General features: G+C 38.1%; 1 protein-coding gene across 7 annotated transcripts in view; it reads right to left on the bottom strand.

The window, feature by feature from the left end:
• The window catches only part of LOC136840608 (uncharacterized), a 776,063-nt gene that overhangs the window by 155,278 nt on the left and 598,285 nt on the right, over positions 1–22,500 (bottom strand). The gene's annotated exons all lie outside the window — the stretch shown is intronic.

Here is a 22,500-nt window from a genome sequence, read left to right as displayed (position 1 = left end):
TTAAACAAATTAAGTTGGGAAAAGCATTCATAAGACTGGCACACTGAGAAATAACATAAATAAAAACCCAAGAAAAATATATTTATAAAACATACGAGACAACCTGAGTCATACAAAACGGATCATATTGAGCGAATATAAGTAAGAACAGAATGTAACAGTTAGGAACAACGAAACGTGAAGAAAATTCCCCACGTTGATCGTAAATGCGACACATTTTTGATTCGCTTCGGCACTGATGGCACGCCTGCTACCTTCTGCTGTGCCAAGCAAAGCCATGAAGTTCTGTGCTGCACTGTGTTAAGTTGGGATTCTTCAAGGAATAAACAGTACTTCAGCCGATGGGATGGGCAACTCTTACATTGCCTGGGAACAAAAGGCAAAAGGAAGGTCCAGCGTAAACCCATAGGCAAGCCGAGGAACAGGCCTCTGTTTTTGTAAAGGTTGCTTTTGTCTAAGCATGAACACGCAATAAAGAGTATCTGGGAATTTTTGAGGACAAAACAGGCCAGTAAAAGCTAAAGTGTTCAACAACACTTAGATACATCCCCCAATAAGAACTCCAACCAATTCAGTAAAACAAATAAAATGTATTCCCCTCTGTTCTCATGGTTATTTCCTTTTAAAAAAATTACTTTTCTCCTCGCTAGTATGTTTACTACACGTTGAGATGCAAAGGGTAAATAATTTAGAAACGCACACACGCACGTACACACACACAATATATAATATATGCATGTGTGTGTCTGAATATATATATATATATATATATATATATATATATATATATATATATATATACACACACACATATATATATATATATACATATAGACAGACATAATTATATGCATATATACATAAATAAAAACATACACACATACAGTACATTACCGAGTATATTAGAAGAGAGACGACTGATTAACCTTCGACAACAAATGAAACCGTTCACTAATCAATGTAGAAGTCCCAAAGCCCTCCTACAAAAATATCCGACGAAAATCCTTTGTGATGAAGCGAATTCCACCGCATCGATGAGTCACAAGCCAACTGGCGCTGACACCCAGCGATGATAATTTAATCTTGCGACAATTTCTTGTCGCATCAGCCGTGGCAAATACGGTGACGAAAACTACCTCAACTGGCGGCGGTTCGTATAAAGAAGACTTTTTTTTTTTCTGCCGCCCTCGTAAAGGGCAGCGGCATTCGAGGAGACAACCAAGGAGATTTTTTTTGTCGCACTGCCGAAGCATGTAAAACTGGTAAAAATAATTTCATGTGTATTGTGTGTGACCGAAGAAGAAGAAGAAGAAGAAGAAGAGAGAGAGAGAGAGAGAGAGAGAGAGAGAGAGAGAGAGAGAGAGAGAGAGAGAGAGAGAGAGAGAATAGGCTGGCTTAAATACCGGAATAATGTTAGTGAAAAAGTTTGAGAAACAATTATATATATATATATATATATATATATATATATATATATATATATATATATATATATATATATATATATATATATATATATATATATATATATATATATATATATATATATATATATATATACACAGTACCTTACAGGTTAAATTGCAAAAAGCTATCTAAAGGAATTTAAATATCTGGACGCAACAGTGCAACACTGCGTGAAAAACTAATAATAATAATAATAATAATAATAATAATAATAATAATAATAATAATAATAATAATAATAATTGTTTCACATTAGTAACTAACAATTAAGACGGTTTAAAATTAGTAATGATAACTATAATTATTATTTTGTAGGCCAAATAAATTCTAAATCATCTGCGACTATTAAAAATCCTATATACAATAAACAAGATTAATAAATGAGTAGGCTGGATCATGCACACCAAGAAACCTAACCCCCAGTCTACTATAGTCAATTTCCGACTGACTGCGGCTGCCGATTCGCTACTGTTGACGCGTACAGTGCATTCCTACCCATCGACTATTAACCCTAACCAATGAATATATTTCACCAATAAGTCTTACACGTCCCGTTATTCATTAAGATGATGAATTTTATTCTTTTTCGTTACGCTATTAACTTCTCTTGACTTAAATTGCGCATGAGTTATATATAACATAAATTGCTAGTACTTTTCACCCTACAGCTTGAAGTAAAATTAAGCGATTATTTTTTTTATCTACCTTTCTAACACCTTGCTGTTTCTGTTTTTGCCAACGTAAGGTGCAAGGGAGGTGATAAGTCTTATTCTAATTAAGTAATACCCTTTAAACCCACACACAAGCAGGGAAACGCTTTCTGCCCAAGGTAATGGGACCTTATTAATGCTACAAACGTTGCTCACATAATCAGTTAATAGTTGCACATACAGTCATCAAGATTCTTAATTGGGAATCAATGCTGTGTCTTTATTATTCAAAAGCTTTGTTGTAGATAAAGAGAGAGAAATTATGCTGTCTCATATAAATGAGAAAAAATATAAAACCGACTCATGAAATACAGTTGTGATCGAAGGCATAACCTACGAAAAATCTTGAAAGAACCCTTTAAAATATTAAAACTAAAACCATCATTACAAAGATTTTTCTGTAGTATTCGCTGGCTTGATCTTTCTTTATGTATGTATACTTAAAATATGCTAAAAAAGAGATCTTGAAGTAGGAGATCTGGACCTTGAAAAAGCGAAGGCCCAAAATACGCAAAATATTTTCTGATTTATAAGTGCCGTTCATTAGAGAAAAAAATTAAAGAAAAAACTGTTTGCTTTGAATATCGGGCCACGAAGGTCTACCCAAAAGGGTAAGGGGAAGAGACTAATGATGTTGCACGAGAGAGAGAGAGAGAGAGAGAGAGAGAGAGAGAGAGTAGTGGCGGTGCTAGGGGAACTGAATCCATCTTTCATATATCTATCCCTCTCTCCCTCCCCAGCTCTCTAACTATCCCTTCAGGACCCTAGCGTCATGCGGGGAGGGGAGAGGGGGAAGAGAGGGGACCTTCCCCTCGCGGTTAATTTACTAAATGAGCTCTCAGGATTCTCTCCAGCGGTCCCTTGCTGTCTCGCCAACTACCACCACCACCACCACTACCACCACCACCACTAGCGCGGTGGAGGTTCCACCACCGCAACCATTACAATAACAACCGCCCTTCCCCGGTGATTCTGACCTCCTCCTCTCAATCCCCTCCTCCCCCCAAATGTTCGTCGTTCTTCTTCGCCAATGCACAAGCATGAACGAGGTGGAGGGGAAAAGAGAGAGAGAGAGAGAGAGAGAGAGAGAGAGAGAGAGAGAGAGAGAGAGAGAGTATTGCGCAAAGGGAATACGGTAGTCTGCTTTCAAACAAAAAATTCGATTTTTCCTCGTCAGGATGAAAAAGAGTAGGGGCGAAGGATTTTCCTCACATGAAGAACAATTATATATAAATACTGATCTCTCTCTCTCTCTCTCTCTCTCTCTCTCTCTCTCTCTCTCTCTCTCTCCTCCAAGCTTCATTAGTCCCTCTAATGCATTAGTTCATTACACAACTACCTGATCAGTATCCCGGCCGCACAATCAGCGGACAAGCACGTTTAATTACCTACAGAGAGAGAGAGAGAGAGAGAGAGAGAGAGAGAGAGAGAGAGAGAGACTGTGAAATTTTCTAATACAGTAAGGCGCTTAATCAATCACTTCTTACTCATGTTCTCGGGTTACACTGACTAGGTATCAAAATGCTTAAGTCTCAATGACTGTTTGCAACATTTGGTTTCAATGACGTGGTATAAAAAAAACTTGCCCTCAATGACCTCCTATTAAACACTCGGCTTCAGTGACTTCACATCAAGGAGTTGGTCTCTTTCTTTGACTTGATATCTAACATTTGGTGTCACTGTACTTGGTTCCAAAAAGAGGAATACTAATGCTCTGATTGCCATGAAGTTCAAGTGACTACGAAAGTTGTTTCATATATGATAACAAGCAAAAGCTGACTACGATCATTTTTGATTCCACCGGTAAAAATAACTGGATTCTGTGACGCCTTTTCTTTTCTATAAAAAAACTCAAACCAGAGGTCTCCGAAAGACAAACCAAGAGTATCCCCCCCAAAAAAAAAACTATCTATTGCCACCCGCCCCTCCCCCTCAAAAAAAAAAATAATCTGAATACCTGAACACTCCAAACCAGAACCCCCGGAAAACTGAATCCAAAAACTCGTAAAAGTCACATGCAGAGCACCGAAAAAACTCAATCCGGAACACCTGAACATCCGTTTCACTGTGCCCAAACAAATAAATACAAACAAAAGCGCACCAGAATTAAGAAATCCAGATATTCCGGACGCGATACATAACATGCATACATGCATACATACATACATATATATATATATATATTATATATAATACATAAATATGCGTGTGTATATGTGTGTATACATATATATCGAAAAATATTTAGAAAAAATCTAGCTAAAATCATTGTTTCTTAAAATATAGAAGTGAACACAGCTCTATATTTTTAGCAAGTCATTTTAGATATCATATATGTATATATATATATATATAAATATATATATATATATATATATATATATATATATATATATATATATATAAAAACACTAAAATTCATTAAAGACAGCTAGCCAGTTTATAAAACTAATAAGTTATACCGAATACCACAGAAGTAAAAATAACTTTCTGTGACATACGCCGTGTACTCTCCTTAATCCATCAGTGCTCTAATTCATTTTTTCTTTGGTAGATATCTGTAAATTTCGATTACTGTCTTTTATTCTACTCCTATTTGGAGTGAGTGGCGCCATATTGGTATAGCCTTCCAGTTTTTTGTATTGGGCGGTGGGCACTGAGTGGTCCAAGGCTGACACTTCCCTACGTGTATTATTATTATTATTATTATTATTATTATTATTATTATTATTATTATTATTATTATTATCTCCATGCTTTCAGAATACAAAGTGCAATTATTATCAGTACTATTATAATTTTACATACGCAAAATAAAAGAGAATAGTTTTCACGCACACACTTTACTGTTTTCATTAATCATAGTTTAATTTTACAATTAATATTTTCATTTACACATGTCAATCTATCACAGTAGCTTTTTCCTAAAATGAAAACATTTACTAAAGAGCCCTATTTGAAAACTGCATAATATAAAATGTCACAGTATTGTTCAATATTGCGGGAAAAGAACTCTTACAAAAACAAAAATAATAATAGTGTGCATGTTAAATTTCCAAAAATAATCCTGTAATGTAGTTTTCAAACTTAAGAACTAATATAAGATTTGTTACATAAACTGTTAACATTACTTCAACCTCATGACAACTTCTCACAGTCCCGACTCATTGTCAATAGCATGTGTTAACAAATGTAGCATACTTGTACTTCCTTTCAAACAGAAATGATATGAACAATTAGTTTAAAAAATCTCCAAGATGCATATTGGTACTGTATCAGTGACCAATTTCGGCGTCACTTGTCATCTTGGAAAGGATCGAAAAATCTCTAATGAACGGATCTAGACACGGCCAGGGTCATGACCGTCAACGCCACACGAAATGACTGATCACACTTCTGAGAGTTTGAAGTTACAACAATGACCCTGATTGGTTTAAAATAAAAATTATGTCTGCCCTGCTCCTCTTAGTACTAAAGTTTATTTATTCTTCTCATCTTTATTGTTTCCATAAGCTTCCTACTCTACTCTACCTCATCCTCAATATAAAAATGTTAGTGTCAGCCACAAACTGACTCTATTCTATATCATTAGAAGAATAAAAATGTCAGTGCTCTCAACACACTATTCTAAGTGACACCAACAGAATACAAGCTGAAATCAATTTGAACAAATACAGTAACTCTGGAGAGTTTTTTTTTAATGAATTCGAATTCTAGGATTATGTTTGTTAAAGTAATTTGAAAAACCATGACACATGGCGATTATTTTTAAATCAGAACTGAGAGATTTTTTCAATTTTAATTTATAATTGCTAAAACTGTTTCCTAAAAAATGGCAGACATTTTATTAAATATATAAAGATTCACACCGTGATTACCTGGGTACAAAACCTAAACAAGTAAAAATTGCGCGGAAGTTTCTTCGGCGCAATCCAGTTTTCTGTACATCGTATAATTAAGGCCACCGAAAACAGATCTATCTTTCGGTGGCCTCGGTATAATGCTGTATGAACCGCGGCCTATGAAACTTTAACCACGGGCCGATGGTGGCATGTCCTATATCGTTGCCAGATGCACGATTACGGCTAACTTTAACCTTATAAATAAAATAAAAGCTACTGAGGCTAGAGGGCTGCAATTTGGTATGTTTGATGACTGGAGGGTGGTTGATCAACATAACAATTTGCAGCCCTCTAGCCTCAGTGTTTTTAAGATCTGAGGGCGGACGGACAGACAGAGCCGTCACAATACTTTTCTTTTACAGAAAACTACAAACGGCAGTGAAGCGACGCTTAACCCTTTTCCTCAGTACTGCGAAGATAACATGACCGAGAGTTGTGGGAATTAGCAATACCCGCGGGACAATCATTGCAAACTTGGACGTATGAATGGCACAGACACAGGAACTGTTAGCTTATTTGAAATCAAAATCAAACAGGGAAATTAATATCTTTATCCCCTTAACAATAACCTACACATACATACATGTATATATATATATATATATATATATATATATATATATATATATATATATATATATGTGTGTGTGTGTGTGTGTGTGTGTGTGTGTGTGCGTGTGCGTTTGTGTGTGTGTGTAGTCACTGAAAGTGTCGTACTTATCCCAATATGTAAGTTAATGCGATTGATTTTGTACAGGGGTTCTCACACACACTCTCATTTTTACGTGTTCTGAGAGCATATTTCCTGATTTCTATTAAAAAACAACGCAATTTCTATCTCCTTTATCATTCTTTTTCATTTTATCTTTTACCCTCTAATACCTTTTTCCATTCAGTCCACTCCTTCCCAATTCCCCTATAATCCCTCGCCTTCTCCCCTCTTTTCCCTGAAGAAATGGAGAAAGGCCGTAGTCAGAGTTCGCCAACAGAGAGAGAGAGAGAGAGAGAGAGAGAGAGAGAGAGAGAGAGAGAGAGCTTTCTTCAATATTACCCTTCGGGGGCCTGGCCGTTATAAAGTACCTCGCCCAAGAGCCTATAAAACCCTTCTGCGCCGCCTACTTCACCGCTAACTTAAAACCAGGACGTTCCATCAAAGGGCCTCCAAAAAACCATGCCCCGCTTCCCTCATCTTCCTTCCCCCCCACCCCACCCTTCTCTCCCACCCGCTCTCAACGGCCCTCTGCTTTCGGCAAACGATGGAAACCCCTCTTTTAGCCAACCCTCATCCATCTATCCACACTATTCAAGGACACGCCACACACCCGTGGGCACCCCACACTCACTCTCCTTCGATCACCAGCAACATTCTTTCCTATCCTCCTCCCTTCCCCCTCCATTACCCAACCCCCAAAACCTCTTTGGGTATTTAGAAATTCTTGTGAATATACATTTTCGTAGGTTTTCATTCTCTCCATAATCAAACTGTGTTTCGTACTGATATAATTCTGTGAGAATTTTTGCAGTTTGTGCATGGGGTCACTGAGATTCCAGCTCTTAATAGTGTAGAATATTAGTTGGTTATACACATACAATGTATATATAACATATACGTGCTTTTCATGAGGCCAAGTCATTTCTCGATATCCGGTTAGCTTTGGAATGTTCTTAATGCGTTTGTGTTCATAGTCCTTACAAATACCCCTCTGGATAAGACCCCACTCTCCCGTTTCTTCTTTCCTACAATGCGAATAGGGCTCAGAATTTGTACACTGTTACAGTAACCATCGCTCTTCACAGAAAATGTTCATACTGAGCGCAATTTCTCCATTTAACAAATATATTCATATTTTGAACATTCCTCTTGCTTCTAGATTCTAGCTCAAGGCGTATCTGGACCAACGGACTTTGGACCCAAACAGCAGAATCATGTTGGGGCCATTCAAACTAAACCATTCATTAAATTTCTTTAAATCTATTCTGATATTTGCACTATGGACCCTTCATTGAAAAATGTTCCTGAGAACTGATGACAATGAAACAAGGAGAGAGAAATGACACACATCTATGCGCAGCAGCATAGGGGTTCAAGCTTTTAATCAAGATTCTTCCAGACAACATTACACACAAAAACACACGAACACACACGCACGTACATGGTTTCCGTCGCTCAGTGGTAAACGACCTCGACTCACCAGCGAAAAACCGAAGATCGATACTATGGGGGTGTGGGGGTATAGGCCAGTTTCCTGAAAAATCTATCGTGACTCCATTGTCCTACACGGTGAATTATATGCCTGGTGGTTACTCCCTTGTGTGTGTAGTCACGGGTATAGAATGGCATGAGGGTAGCAACCTCATCTCAGAAAAATTGACCTTATATATATATATATATATATATATATATATATATATATATATATATATATATATATATATATATATATATATATATATATATACAATAATTATTCACATTAGTAGCTATATGAATTCCAAGCGTTCCTGAAACAAAGTCCTTGCTAGCCACTGCTCAGTCATTGCAACTGAACAGTAACTGGCTAAAAGATGACAATCATCCATAATCATTTAATTATTAGAAAAATAACTTCCTCGCTGAGACAACCTGTAGCCCATCATATTAACAATGGAAAAGACGAAACCTGAAAAAGAAACTTTGTCGAAACCATTCTAAAGTGATGCGGCATCGCCATACAAGGACTCATAAAAACTGGCAAATGATTTTTTCGTGAAAAGCCAAACTGAGAGAGGTTTTACTTAATTCGCTTTGCCTCTGCGTGTTTACTGCAGTTCCCCTTACTTTCCGTTCCTTCCCTTACCCTCTCCTTCTCTCTCTCTCTCTCTCTCTCTCTCTCTCTCTCTCTCTCTCTCTCTCATCTCCCCTCACCCTCGTTTTTTCTCCGTTTCCCCCGATGGGTCGAGTCTCTCAGACTCAAAACAGATCAATGTGGATGCCAGATGTCGCCAGCAAACACAATTCATCGAGTGGGGAGGAGGCACACTCGGTTGGTCTGGGGGAGTGCAGTGTTGTGATGGGGAGAAGGGGAAGGAGGGGAATAGACAGAGGGGAATGCATATCGTTACGGTCCAAACACCGCGCAACTAAATGCCGGTTGTTGACCTAATTATAAAATAGAGGGTTCGTTCGGGTTCAGTGGGTTAGGGTGTCAAACAACCCTCGAAAGTTGGGAAAGAGTGAGAAAATAATGGGGGGGTGGGGGTGAAAGTGGAGTGCATTTGGGCGAAGGAATTGGGGGACGACAGATTAGCAATTATTCTGGACCCACAAATTTTCCAGCAAAAACAATAATAATAATAAAAAAAACAGGGAGTCTCCCAGAGCACCGGCTACTGCCACCTGGTGAAACAATGAAAGCAATTTGACGTAAGAAAAAAATCAAAATCCATTCCCTATTTACTTTCCCGCGGCCGTCGGAAACACTGCCAGCAATTAATCTGAAACTCACGCGTGCAGCCATTTTGCCCTGATCACGTGACACTACGACGTATTGACGCCCCTCCTGTCACTTGGCCTCAGGGTAAACAAAGACTTCTGTCTAAAACATTCCGGCGACAAACAATCGCATGAAATGATTAAATTTCACAACATTCATTTAAAACATCGTCACGAAGGTGGTGTTCACTTATTTCAAATATAATCGTCATGAACGCGTATTTGGAGGAATGAGTTCGGATTAAAATATACTGGTTAGAAATTTCCACGAACAAACAATGTAATTCAAACCTCAAATTAAAACAGAATCTAATGGAAATTTTCAATATATCTTTCAAATGGCAGGTCTGTTTTGATGTTTACCAGCCACTTAATAAACGTAAAAGTATGCATACGACCATGAAAATTAGCTATTATTTCAGCTTTGATATTTTTCGAAAGTTAATTTGAGATGAGAGAGGAGGTAAGGTAAGGTAAGGTAAGGTAAAGGTAAAGGTAAAAGTAAATAAATAAATGAATAGATCAATAAATATGCACTTCCTGATTCGGTGAGCTTAACAAGCGACCGTTGTTTTCGAAATAATTTTTTGCATTAATGTCTCGCTTTTTTCACGTAATGCTTTCGAAAACGAGAAAGTATTCATCTCTTAACGCATAAGAGTAACTATTAAAGGAAAAGCATTCTTATGTTCTAATCTGTTGCATTTGCTAAGTACGAATGGCAGCGGTAGGTTCTGCGCTCTGAACATGTCCTTGAACGTAACCGTCAAGACGCAGTGTCTGGGGTTTCTATACTTTTTTATTCTCTCAGGAAACCCTAACAAAAGAAAAAAAAAAGTTCCTCTTGGATGATTTCGACAGTCAGGGAACTGACAGTCATGGCATACGTCAGAGAGAGAGAGAGAGAGAGAGAGAGAGAGAGAGAGAGAGAGAGAGAGAGAGGGGGGGTGATAGGGAAAGAAGACAATACTTCATTTCCTTCAGAATGAGGCAAGACGTCTCCCACTTAGCGTTTCAACTCCCTTCTTCGATATCTACGTTGTAAAGCACATGCATAAATACACGGGAGCTTAAATTCATAAACAGACTTCAAATAAACTGAGTAACGCTAGGCACGTGTGGGTCGTATTAGCCATATAGGGATTAAAAACACATGTACATTTGAATAGCGACTGATTGGAAATGAAAATATATGTTATTAAATATACACAAATACTCAGACATAAGGAATTAAACAGAAAAAAAAGAGTACTAATGTGTTCACCCATTCGTAAATTTATAACGACTATTATCGAAAGAATTTTTGGGTACGTAAAGTGTACATTAATTATCACTGGTACTTGCCATAAAAAAAAAAGATGGTTGGCGGAAGGGAGGTACAGTAATAGCTGACTTTGTGTTCCTTTTAACGCCATGAGACGGATAATCTCGTAAGACACGACTTGTAAAATCAACTAAGTTTGGGCACAGTCGAAATCGCCATGCCTACCTAACCGCTTTGGTTGCGTTCTTCAGGGCCAGTCAAGAACCTTCATCTACTTTCAGCTGGCTGATGTTGAATATGAAGGAGGAGTCACACTTCATGTGCAAGAATCCACACTGAAGCTGAACAGCAAAAACGATGTACAAGAGCGCTTAAGCTTCCACGCCTTGCAATGCCAGATCATAATAGGCCTAACTACATCAATCAAAAACCGCTGCTCTCAGTCCTTCAGTGTTGCGAATGATTTCGCCCTCACTATTGTTGATCAGTATTCTTTTTACCGTAATTGCTGTGTTGCTCTTCGTTCACAGGCACCGTTATGTTGTCTTAATATTACACAAACATCAAACCTGTTCAATGTATACAGTTCCAACTCTAAAGAGAAGCCGTCATGGACCTTACTTAGGCTCAAGAGCGGCAGTCTCCTTGCCAGACCGACTCCTGTTGCATGAGGATTCAAAAACCATCGCTAAGAATAAGCGTTAGTCAAGAATACCTATTTAATTGTTTCCTAATTCCTTCTACCTTTTCTTGAGGAACTAAACAACCGTCACGACGTACACGTGCCCGATTTTTTCCCAATTTTTGTAAAACATCACACTATGCTTTGTCTCTATTTCCCGTAACTTAAATAAAGAAGCTCTGGATACTGAACTGTTCAGCCTCTGGGCTATGAAAAATGAAGGTATATCATATCAGAAAGCTTATCAAGGTATTCATTCATTAACCATAGACTGTCGCTCCACAGCGTCGTATTTAAATTTACGTTTGATCAAATGTTGCATATAATCCTGACAGCACTTGAGCAGGCTGAAATAATAATCATAATAATAATTAGCGTCACTTTAGAGATGCTAAAGCCTTTCTGATGACTGTGCACTCGTAATTTTATGGGTATTAAAGGAAGAAATGAACTGGATTTTAAGACACTTAGGCTGTCAAGCCATGCACTGGGGAACTTTCGGCCATTAAGCGCTTAAAACTGTGAAAAGAGGGAGTTGAAGTGGCTGGACAGCAGGATAAAAACCTCCAGATAATAAATGAGAAAAATCAGAATGGAGGTAAAGTAAAAGGCTAAAAAGTCAGATGAAAATCTCCTGGCCCAACTGAACTAGAACTCGTCTAGGGACATATTGAAAGCAACTCTAATTTTCTTTTCGGTTCGACACAATTCTTTTAATCTCTTAAAAGGCTGGGATGGCGGATGGGGGATGGGGGATGGGAGAGCTGCACTGAAATAGGTAGGTCCTTGGACCTTTCGTTTCCCCATCACGGTCCTCTTGTTTTGCTCATTCCGGAGTTCCGTCTTCAAAATTGCCCAAATTGTTCCAGTCCAAATTATGTGGAAGAATGAGAATGAGCAATAACAATGTAAGTCAAAAGTTACTGTGTAGTAATAAAAAGAATGCTGTTTTCGCTTGCTCCTGACTATATATCCAAATCGAAATTCCTACAAAGCGGCAATGAAGATGGAAAAGTAACCATGAGCACAGCTTAATGGGAGACTAACCACGCAAAATACTGTCATCGGTCTCTTTTTCCGACTTCGCACGGACCGTAGCATTAACGATCACGGACGAACTGGAAAAATATTTAAGAATGAAAAAAAGAAAAGAAAAAAGAAGCCGGAGACACCATCGAGCCAGCGGCGTTGAAGGACAAGCGCTCGGAACCTGTGCATAATTCAGCCATGGCGTAACGCTGCTGGGTTCTCGGGTCCTGTCGCAGTACCAGAACGTCAGATCAAAGAAGAAGGGCGTGACGGATGCATTACCTATTGAAAGTGGCGTCAGTCGAGGGGAAGACAGCTCAGACGGGCTTGGCTGGGCCTTGGAGAATAATATTCAGTTTTGTCTAAAAATACTGAACCGGGAACTCTTTTGCTTTCAATAATCTAGCGATCGCAGACTGGATATCACTGATATATTATTGTTATCATTATAGCGAGAATTATCATTACTATCAATCGTGTTAGTGCCGGCAGCATTAGAATCCTGTTGCTCCTAATATTTAATCAATCAACTCTCATCAAAAATACTTGCCGAAGAGTACTGAAACCGGTCTCCGTTAAGAGATCGCACAAGCTCCTCATATCTAACCGGCACAGTTAAAATACAGATTTTAGGGCTCTAATATATATATATATATATATATATATATATATATATATATATATATATATATATATATATATATATATATATATATATATATATATATATATATATATATATTTACACACCTTCCCATTAGAAGGGGTAGCTCCAAAAGACGTTATCTTCTCGGTATTCAGCCAGTATTCAGGGAGTGAGGTTGCTAAGCCCATGCCCTGCCCTATGAATGTTCAAGGGGCTTATGTGACGATGGCCTCTGGCTCTTCCAGGTGGTTACCCACCTAATATTGACTAGTCCCAATGTTGCTTCACTTTGCTGATCAAAGGACCAGTAGTGTACACACACACACACATATATATGTGTGTGTGTGTGTGTGTGTGTGCGTGACAAAGTGACCACTATCTGTTGAGACCGTTCCCAGAACGGGGAGGCGGATTTATGCATAGGCCTACGGAGGCCAAACGAACGAAGCCAGCCCACTGATTCTTAATCAGAATTTATGCATTAATTATCTGGCAATTTATCAGTAGCTGGATTTTCAACACTGCTCTTTTTCCATTAACCAACGCACAGTTATTCAACAAACCTTAGTGCTGTCGTATTCATGAAACGTCATTTTTAATGGCTGATTACCGAGTCAGACAATACAACAAAGTTATAGCTCAGAGACTATATTAAATGTCAAGGAACATAAGAAAAAGTACAGGTAATATAAGAGATCACCAGGAACATAAGGCCACAGCTTCGCTCAGTGCTCAAAGGACAGAATACTCATATGCTGGAAGGAGGAAACTCAGAGAAGCAACAGCATGATCAGAACCAGACAAGGTTAACAAAGACACTAAGGAAAAACATAAAAGCAGAGAGCAGACACAAAAGAAAGAACAAAAAAGAACCCCATTTATATAACCGTGAACAATAAAGAAGAAATAACAACGTGCAATATACTGTGAATATGTATCTAATTCTTAGAGGAGCAATTTCCCACGGAAGCACGCAGGCACGCATACGTGCACAAACAAGCACATGCACGCCACACGCGGCCTGGACGCGAAACCGCTGAAGAGCGACGGTATGGTCCAACCCCACTCAATCGAAATAGATCTTTAATTCCTGTGGGAATCGTTGCCAAAAAAATAAAAAAAATAAGAGAGAAGAGAGAGAGAGAGAGAGAGAGAGAGAGAGAGAGAGAGAGAGAGGCCCCAAACCGATTGCTCCGCGTACCACATCGACTCTTTTTCTCTCTTTACCCAAAAACTTTTTTTCTTTTATCGACTGATATTCAGTTGAATATATTTCTATTTCTATTGTCTCGCACACCTAATTCGCATAGTTTTCTATATTCATCGTTTAACGGCGTTATAGGTATAGTAAATTATCATCCTTTCTCACTGTCTGTCTGTCGTTCTCTCTTACTTTTATTGCTAGCCGTAACCTCCCTGAATTCATCTCCATCCCTTTTTTTTTGTGTCTGTACATTTCCAGCCAATTCTGCTTGGGGTCAGGTGAATAGGTGATTATCCTGTGTGTGTTTGTGTGAGTGTGTGCGTTAACTAAAAATGCCGACATAATCAGCGCTTCCTCTCTCCTCATAATCTTCTTGACTGTCGTCTGTGCCGTATAAGCTATGAAATATTCGATCTCTATCCTGTTAATTCTTTGTTTAATTTAAACATCACTCATCCTGTCGATCATAAGCGACCTTTTTCTATCTATCTATCTGTCCTTAGCAAGAATAAATGATGCTAACTATCATATTAAATGAATGGCAACCATGCAAATACTATCCAATGCCAGCACTAGTTTCGGGGTCTTCTATCAAGACACTTCCACATTTAGGATATATTTGAAACAAATTAAAGATTTCCAACTCAAATCTTACTTACGATTCCGAATACATTTAAATGTGTATATATATATATATATATATATATATATATATATATATATATATATATATATATATATATATATATATATATATATATATATATATATATATATGTGTGTGTGTGTGTGTGTGTGTGTGTGTGTGTGTGTGTAAAGAGAAAGAGAACCTACCACATTACGACACTGATAGGCAATTTGTATTTTCCTTTGACATGAAATTCTGTTAGGTTTCTCGCTATTGTAAATCATATACACTTACAAAATGATATTTTATCATTGAAATTCTGCGTACTTTTTCTGTGTAATGACACGCTAAATAAGATTATCAAACAGAATGAGTTGGGTCCTGCGCCATGCAGGAGGACAGATTCGAAAAAGTTGATACAAAGGACAAAGGGTAACACGAGTACATATCCCTATAAATTAGAATTTCAAGCTGGTATTTATTCATTGCACTTTCATATTTCTATAAACTCACAGTAGCTTCACTTATAAACTTTATTACCATGATGCCATGTACCAACTTATAATTCAGTTCATGTTTTGCGCTATAAATATTCTAATTATATACTGCAATGTTGCATATCGATTTATCTAATGATATATATAAGTATACAGTATATATATAATATATATATATATATATATATATATATATATATATATATATATATATATATATATATATATATATATATATAATATATATATATATACACATACACGTATATGTACACACACACATATACTGTATATATACATATATGTATCCAGTGAATATAAAAATAGAAGATATTAATTTGATGGCTTTTAATTTCCATAACTAAAATTTATGTACATATCTTATTAATTCGCTCCTTAGCAGGCAACTCCTCAACACGCAAAATCTCTAACCTTTCGGTTTTAGTTACATAGAAGCTTCTTACTAACTAAAATCACATGAAAGGCACGTAACTATCGTAGTTTGATGATTAATTCAGCAAGGGCACGTACGTTTTCGAAGCAACGAAAACACACAGGTCACAAAAATCACATAAATAACAGTAACGAAAACCAATAAACATACAAACATTGAATACAGATAGAAAAAACGATATAACGTGGATATGGATGAATACAAATGGAAGAAAATGCAAATAAAAGTAATTATTAACAACTTATTAAAAACTTTACCTTTTAAATTCTAACATTTACTTTCCCAGAATGATTTTCATTAAGAATAATCGTTGTCGAGAATCAGACATTAGCAATGTTAAGCATGGTTATCTTCTGAGAGAGAGAGAGAGAGAGAGAGAGAGAGAGAGAGAGAGAGAGAGAGAGAGAGAGAGAGAGAGAGACGTTGACTTCCAGGATCTTCTGCGAATTCTCTCACTGGTTTCTTTATGACTTTCGGTCTTCTGGAAGACTCAGCCAAGTGTTGGAAGACTGACTTAATTGAAAGATCTGAAAATATTCATTCTTTCCCCGAAAGACCTTTCCATCCTTCCCTTCCTTTCAACGAAAAATGACGATGACGATAACTCAATTTTTTATCATCAGCGCTCGATAAAACAGATATAAAATTTATGACTAAGCCAAAGACTTAATACCATAATAATAATAAAAATTATGACCATAATAATAATAAAAAACTTATGACAAGAGAAGAACGATACAATGGATAAAATCTTACAGCAATGCGGTTGGGTAATTAATTTGTCGCTAAAAGAGAAAATTCTAAGTTTTTATTCTTTCAAAGTAATCATCATCCACATATTAATTGATCTGGCTTGTAACCCACAAGGCCTAATAAATGTGGAAAAGAACAGAGAGAAAAAAAATCAAGAAAACAAACCATTAGCCTAATCTGTCAAACAAGCACACGCGATCAAATTCGACATTTGGGTCCGGATTGTGACTCCAGAGAAACAAATTGAAATTCGTCGGGGAGAAAGAACAGAAAAATATATATCTATAATATATTGCTGCACACCCACCTAACCAAGCCGTTGTAGTGCAGCTGGCACTGCTGCTGCTGTTGCTGTTGTCGGTATTGTTGGTGGCTACAACGAGAAAGAGCGACTACAGCAACAGCACCAAAACAGCACAAGTTGCAGCAGAAACACAGCGAGAGAAGGACACCAACCTGGCCTTCTCTCTCAATGATTCAAGCTCCGAGGTTTGAAACAAACCCGCGCCACCACCACAAACTGTTATAATCGTTTTATTTCATTGCAAAACGCAACACAACAGGTGAAATAAAGGATTTCGTACGGTCGCCGCAGCGTGCACGTTCCTGTGCGTGCTCTTGCCTCCACTGCGTGTGCTTGCCTATAAACACACACACACACACACAACATTTATTCCATTGACAGTATTATATGACGACGATGGTTCTTTTTCTATATATATATATATATATATATATATATATATATATATATATATATATATATATATATATATATATATATATATATATAGAGAGAGAGAGAGAGAGAGAGAGAGAGAGAGAGAGAGAGAGATAGATGCATACATACTTTCATATGACCTTTGAAGGGAAAACGTAAAACAATTTTAAAATAACACATTAACACACGCGCATCCTGAAGAGAGAAAGGTAAAAAAGTATGACATGCACAGTACTGAAATTGGCAAGATACTTGAGAGAGAGAGAGAGAGAGAGAGAGAGAGAGAGAGAGAGAGAGAGAGAGAGAGAGAGAGAAACCCCGACCATATATATGTACTGCATAAAAAAAGGAAACCACTTCAATATAGGAATAGATGACATCACTTCCATACCCAAACCACCATCGCAATCATTGCAAGACTAAATCACCACATGCAATATAACTTTGACGAGGGAGCACCATATCGAAGAGAGAGAGAGAGAGAGAGAGAGAGAGAGAGAGAGAGAGAGAGAGAGAGAGGGGAAGGGGCTAGGGAAGAGGGGACGTTGGATGGCACTATAACCCAGCGGCGGCATATTCAACCACCCCTTCCCAGCCCTTCCTATATGAGTAAGTCCCTCCCCTCCCTCCCCCACCTTTCACCTGTGGCGCTGCGAAGCCTCTCAGTATGACTAAAAACTTGGTTTTATCCAATATAAATGGCGGAACAGCCAGCACCGACCACCGACCCATGTATGTACGTAGATGGCCCTCCCCGCCATTCGGTCTATCTGGGTTTTGATGGGGCATACGTAGAGTGGAAGGGAGGGGGAGGAATGTTGGGGGCGAGGGGTAGAGGTGGAGTCAGCAAGGTACGGCTCTATAACATTTTCACAAACTTGTAACATTCTGCAATATAAATAACAATCCCGTCCCCGAATGGCCTCTGACAACATCACACGCACATACGCGAGTCCATTCGCTTGTGTTTCAGGCCACCGATGGAAAATAACAGTCGCGGGCTATTCCGCACCATGCGTGCATTTATCTTTCAGGCCTCTATTAAGCAAAGATGACTCCAGCCATTCTATTTTAACCTTTTCCCCCATTTTAACCCGCCCTCCCCTCTCCTCCGGGCCCCAGTCTCGTTTCCCCTTCTTTCCTGGACCCATCATCATGGCAGCAGGACAGACAAGTGTGTTTGTGTGTATGTGTGCCAACAGGGTACTCTACATGGCTGGAAATAAGGGTTGCCGAGCGGTCAACTCTTGTTTACATGAAGCTATATCATGTACGAGGTTCGCTAAATGTTCTCAGCGCATTTCTCTCTCTCTCTCTCTCTCTCTCTCTCTCTCTTCTCTCTCTCTCTCTCTCTCTCTCTGTACATAGGCATGTAGGTATATTTGTGTGTGCCTACTCTGCCTGCTACTTCTTTTACATATTACAGCATGTACTGTACATTATTTACATAGGCAAGTATGCTTAAAACTTAAAGTAGACACGAGTCATTGTTTACTGCAAGTGAAAAAGAAGCGCACGTTTTCCAAGAGACGCAAACTTCAAAGGCAAAACAGACAGGTAAATTAGAGAGGTTTGCCATTATCTCAATATATCTGTATGAACACCTTTTCATTAATGTATGATCTCAGGTCTCCCATCATTAAATCCTTTACTTTTCTTTATCTTTAATTAATAAATGTAAACATCTTTGCTTTCAACTGAATGTTAACTCACTGCCTTGTCCTAAATCTACAGTCTTTTCCAGTTGCGTGTCTTCTTTTCCGCACAGTATTGTGTAGGCTATAATTTCCATGGTAGGTTTACAGTGTTCCATTGTATTTATATTCCATCCATCAAAAGATCTTAATCTTCTTTCTTTCGTCTTCTGATGTTACACCAGATATTTCATAAGTCGACCATTTTCTGCCGCTTGAACACACATACTGGTGTGATCTCCTTATGTCGTGTGTAAGAGTGTTTGTCATACAAATAAACGCAAACACATGTTTGAAGTTAAGAGGAAAACGGGAAGGGCAACATTTACGCATTTCTTGGCAGATGTCAAAATAAAGCGCAAGGGTAAAAGATGAAAAATACTAACCAATAATGGAGACAGAGAGAAAGGTTGGAGTGGGATTCTAAAGCCTCGAAGTAGTTGGAAGACAATTGTTGCTGTCACTTTATGCCGGGCCTTGCTTACCTTGACCCAGTATCTGAATAGTTCTAACCAGAGGACCTTGTCATACAAGATGTAGACAAATTAACGTCTACGTGAAAATGTGCACGTGGAATGGGTACAAAATTCAGACTATTAAAATCTTAACACGCTAAAAGAAAATTATAATTTCGTAGCTACGAAAAACCTTTACTTGAAAGTGATGATTCAACATTGGAAAACCAAGAGCATATAATTAAAAATATCGAGAGGCAAGCAGGTTCACCTTGAGTGCAACCTTCTTGTATAACATCTTTCTAAAATAAAATATGCATGCAATTTTATCGAAAATGTGGTCTAAGGCATTCTTAAAGTCTGGCGTGAGATTATGATAAATTCCCATTGCAAAGGTCACCCATTATTTCTTTTAAGAACGAAGCACAAAAACCTGCAGGCGTGGTTTTTCTTTTTCCGAAATACAATCCGTTTTCATACATGAAAAGATTCGTCATCTTACATTTGGATTGCCGTATCCCATGTAGCCATTTTATGATCTACGAAAATCGGTCAAAAACGATACTACTAGAATTGTCCAAGTCATTCAACAGAGAGAGAGAGAGAGAGAGAGAGAGAGAGAGAGAGAGAGAATATCGTTTACATCCTACTCCACATAGGCCCAGGCTAATCGGCTTTGTCGGGGCAGTTACAAAACCAGCGAGCGCTACGTTTCTCGCCAGGTTGAGATGCTTAACGCTGTATGAAACCGGACTCCACCAATGTTGGGACCACTGCGCACAAAGCCCAGGAAAGAAATAAAGAGATCGGCTATTATCCTCTGAGAACAAGCGGGAAAGTCAAGCACTGCGCAATCGGTCTGCGAAGGAAAAAGTTCGTATGGAGATCATCAACAGACAAAAGTAAAATGAGTGAAGAGAAGCAGGAGGAATTGAGGTGAGGGTGATGGAAGATTGGATATAGTACGATCACTCAGTACGGTTGGGCAGGTTTGCATCAAATGAAACAGAATTTAAACAATAACCATTCTCTCTCTCTCTCTCTCTCTCTCTCAAGAGACAACTTTTCTTAGCGTTATTAATTACCTGGTCCAGCACAAAATTTTAGTTAATAATATCACAAACTGTAAACGAGATACTAAAAGATATGATACCCTCCCCGCAGTTACTTAACAATAAAAGTTCTGTTCTTGATACAGGCATTACAACTACGTGCAGAAATTGGCTAGAATTTTGTTACTGTGATTATGAGAAACTGCAAAGGCCAAATGAACATTTAATATGGCAAACAACAGAAATGATAGCACTGTAATAACTACTAAAATTAATATTAATACTAACATACCACATGACGTCAGACTTGAAAAGTTGTATTGAGGGATATCAATCGCTCAGCATATTGTCAGCAAAGATCGGTCTGGTCGCCATTAATGCAAAAACCAAAACTTAGCCCAAAAGGGTTCACTTTATTAACGGATTTATCACGAAAAGCCAGATATTATCAATAACAGCAGTTGACCTTCTCTCCTCTCAAATTTTCTTCCCTGTTTGTGAATAACCAGCTTTTAGAAAGTTTCGCGAGTGGTTGGGACTTATCGACAAAAAAAAAAAAATGCAAAAAACTGACCTCTAAGACGACAACACCGGTTTACACCGGAATGAACAGTCAGCAACGTAGTCAACAAGTCAATAAAAGGTCAAAGATGTTATCTGGGGCTGGGGACTAAGTAGGAAGGGGCGGGGGGGGGCGGTTAGGGAAGGAGAGAAAAGTAAAAGTACTACAGAACTCCCGATGTCTTCTCCGGTTGCTGACTTTTGATGCCGTCACGCCAGTTTAACGTCCGCCTGGATCCTTAGTCCATGGCATCATCATATTAGTATTAGTTTTCATATGAAGGAAAGGCCGACGGGATTGACAATGCAACTATTTAGTTCATTCCTCAAGGGATGAAAATAAGGAAACAATAAGAAACTTGCGCTGATTAACCTTCATTAGAGGAGAGTGACTGGATAGGTCAACCAATTGAGACTGATAGAATTAATATTAAGAGAGAAAACGAAAGCAACGAGAGAATTCCAAAGCCTGCGACATAAGGAAAGTTATCGAAACGAGGACTCCAGTACTAATCTCCCACAAGGATATGGAGGTCAGATAGACATTTACATGGGGTTCCATTCTTCCGAAAAATGCTTTACTGACTAACGAAAAATAAAAAAGAATAAATTCGAAGTCCAGTATCTCTATTCCTTTGTCTCTAAACTCTGCCAATCCTTCCTTTCCAGTGTGTTCCAAGATAAATGACCAACAAAGACAAACATGGTCACATAATCGTTCTTCCTTAAAACTCCTTACACAGTTAGTTAGATATATACATGAAATTACGCAAACACAAATGAATACGCTAGTACTACACACACACACACACACACACACTTATACATACACACATAAAAACACACATAAGGAGCTTGCTTGTCTGTTGCTGTGCAGGTCACCGATTCATTTTTTTCCTCCTGGTATAATTTAACAAAGCGACTGGCTCTATTCTAACCCAATTACGAGAAGTGGGACTATCCGGTTTTATGCCATAAACTGGCGTCCCAAGAACAACGGCCGGTTGAGTGAGACCAAAAATCAACAACGGCCGGTTGAGTGAGACCAAAAATCTCTATGGATCGTCACATGTTATTGCCTTTTCATTTACGAAGACCTCTCTTCATAAAAAGAGATTAATTGTACTACGGTGTCACTTCAACTAAACAATAACGCTTATAATTATCAGACAATCTGACTAGGCTGCTAAGCTAAAATGCCCAACTGTCACAGGGTTTTTCAACAAGTTGTATTTTCAGAGAAAGGGAAATTAACAAATACAGTATATGTTTTTGCCTGTTATAATCGTATTTTAAAACAAAATAAAAA

The sequence above is a fragment of the Macrobrachium rosenbergii genome, chromosome 8, assembly GCF_040412425.1.
Source record: "Macrobrachium rosenbergii isolate ZJJX-2024 chromosome 8, ASM4041242v1, whole genome shotgun sequence".
In the NCBI taxonomy this organism is placed as follows: Eukaryota; Metazoa; Arthropoda; class Malacostraca; order Decapoda; family Palaemonidae; genus Macrobrachium; species Macrobrachium rosenbergii.
The sequence above is the reverse complement of the archived record's forward strand: the minus strand, read 5'-3'. Positions and strand labels throughout refer to the sequence as shown.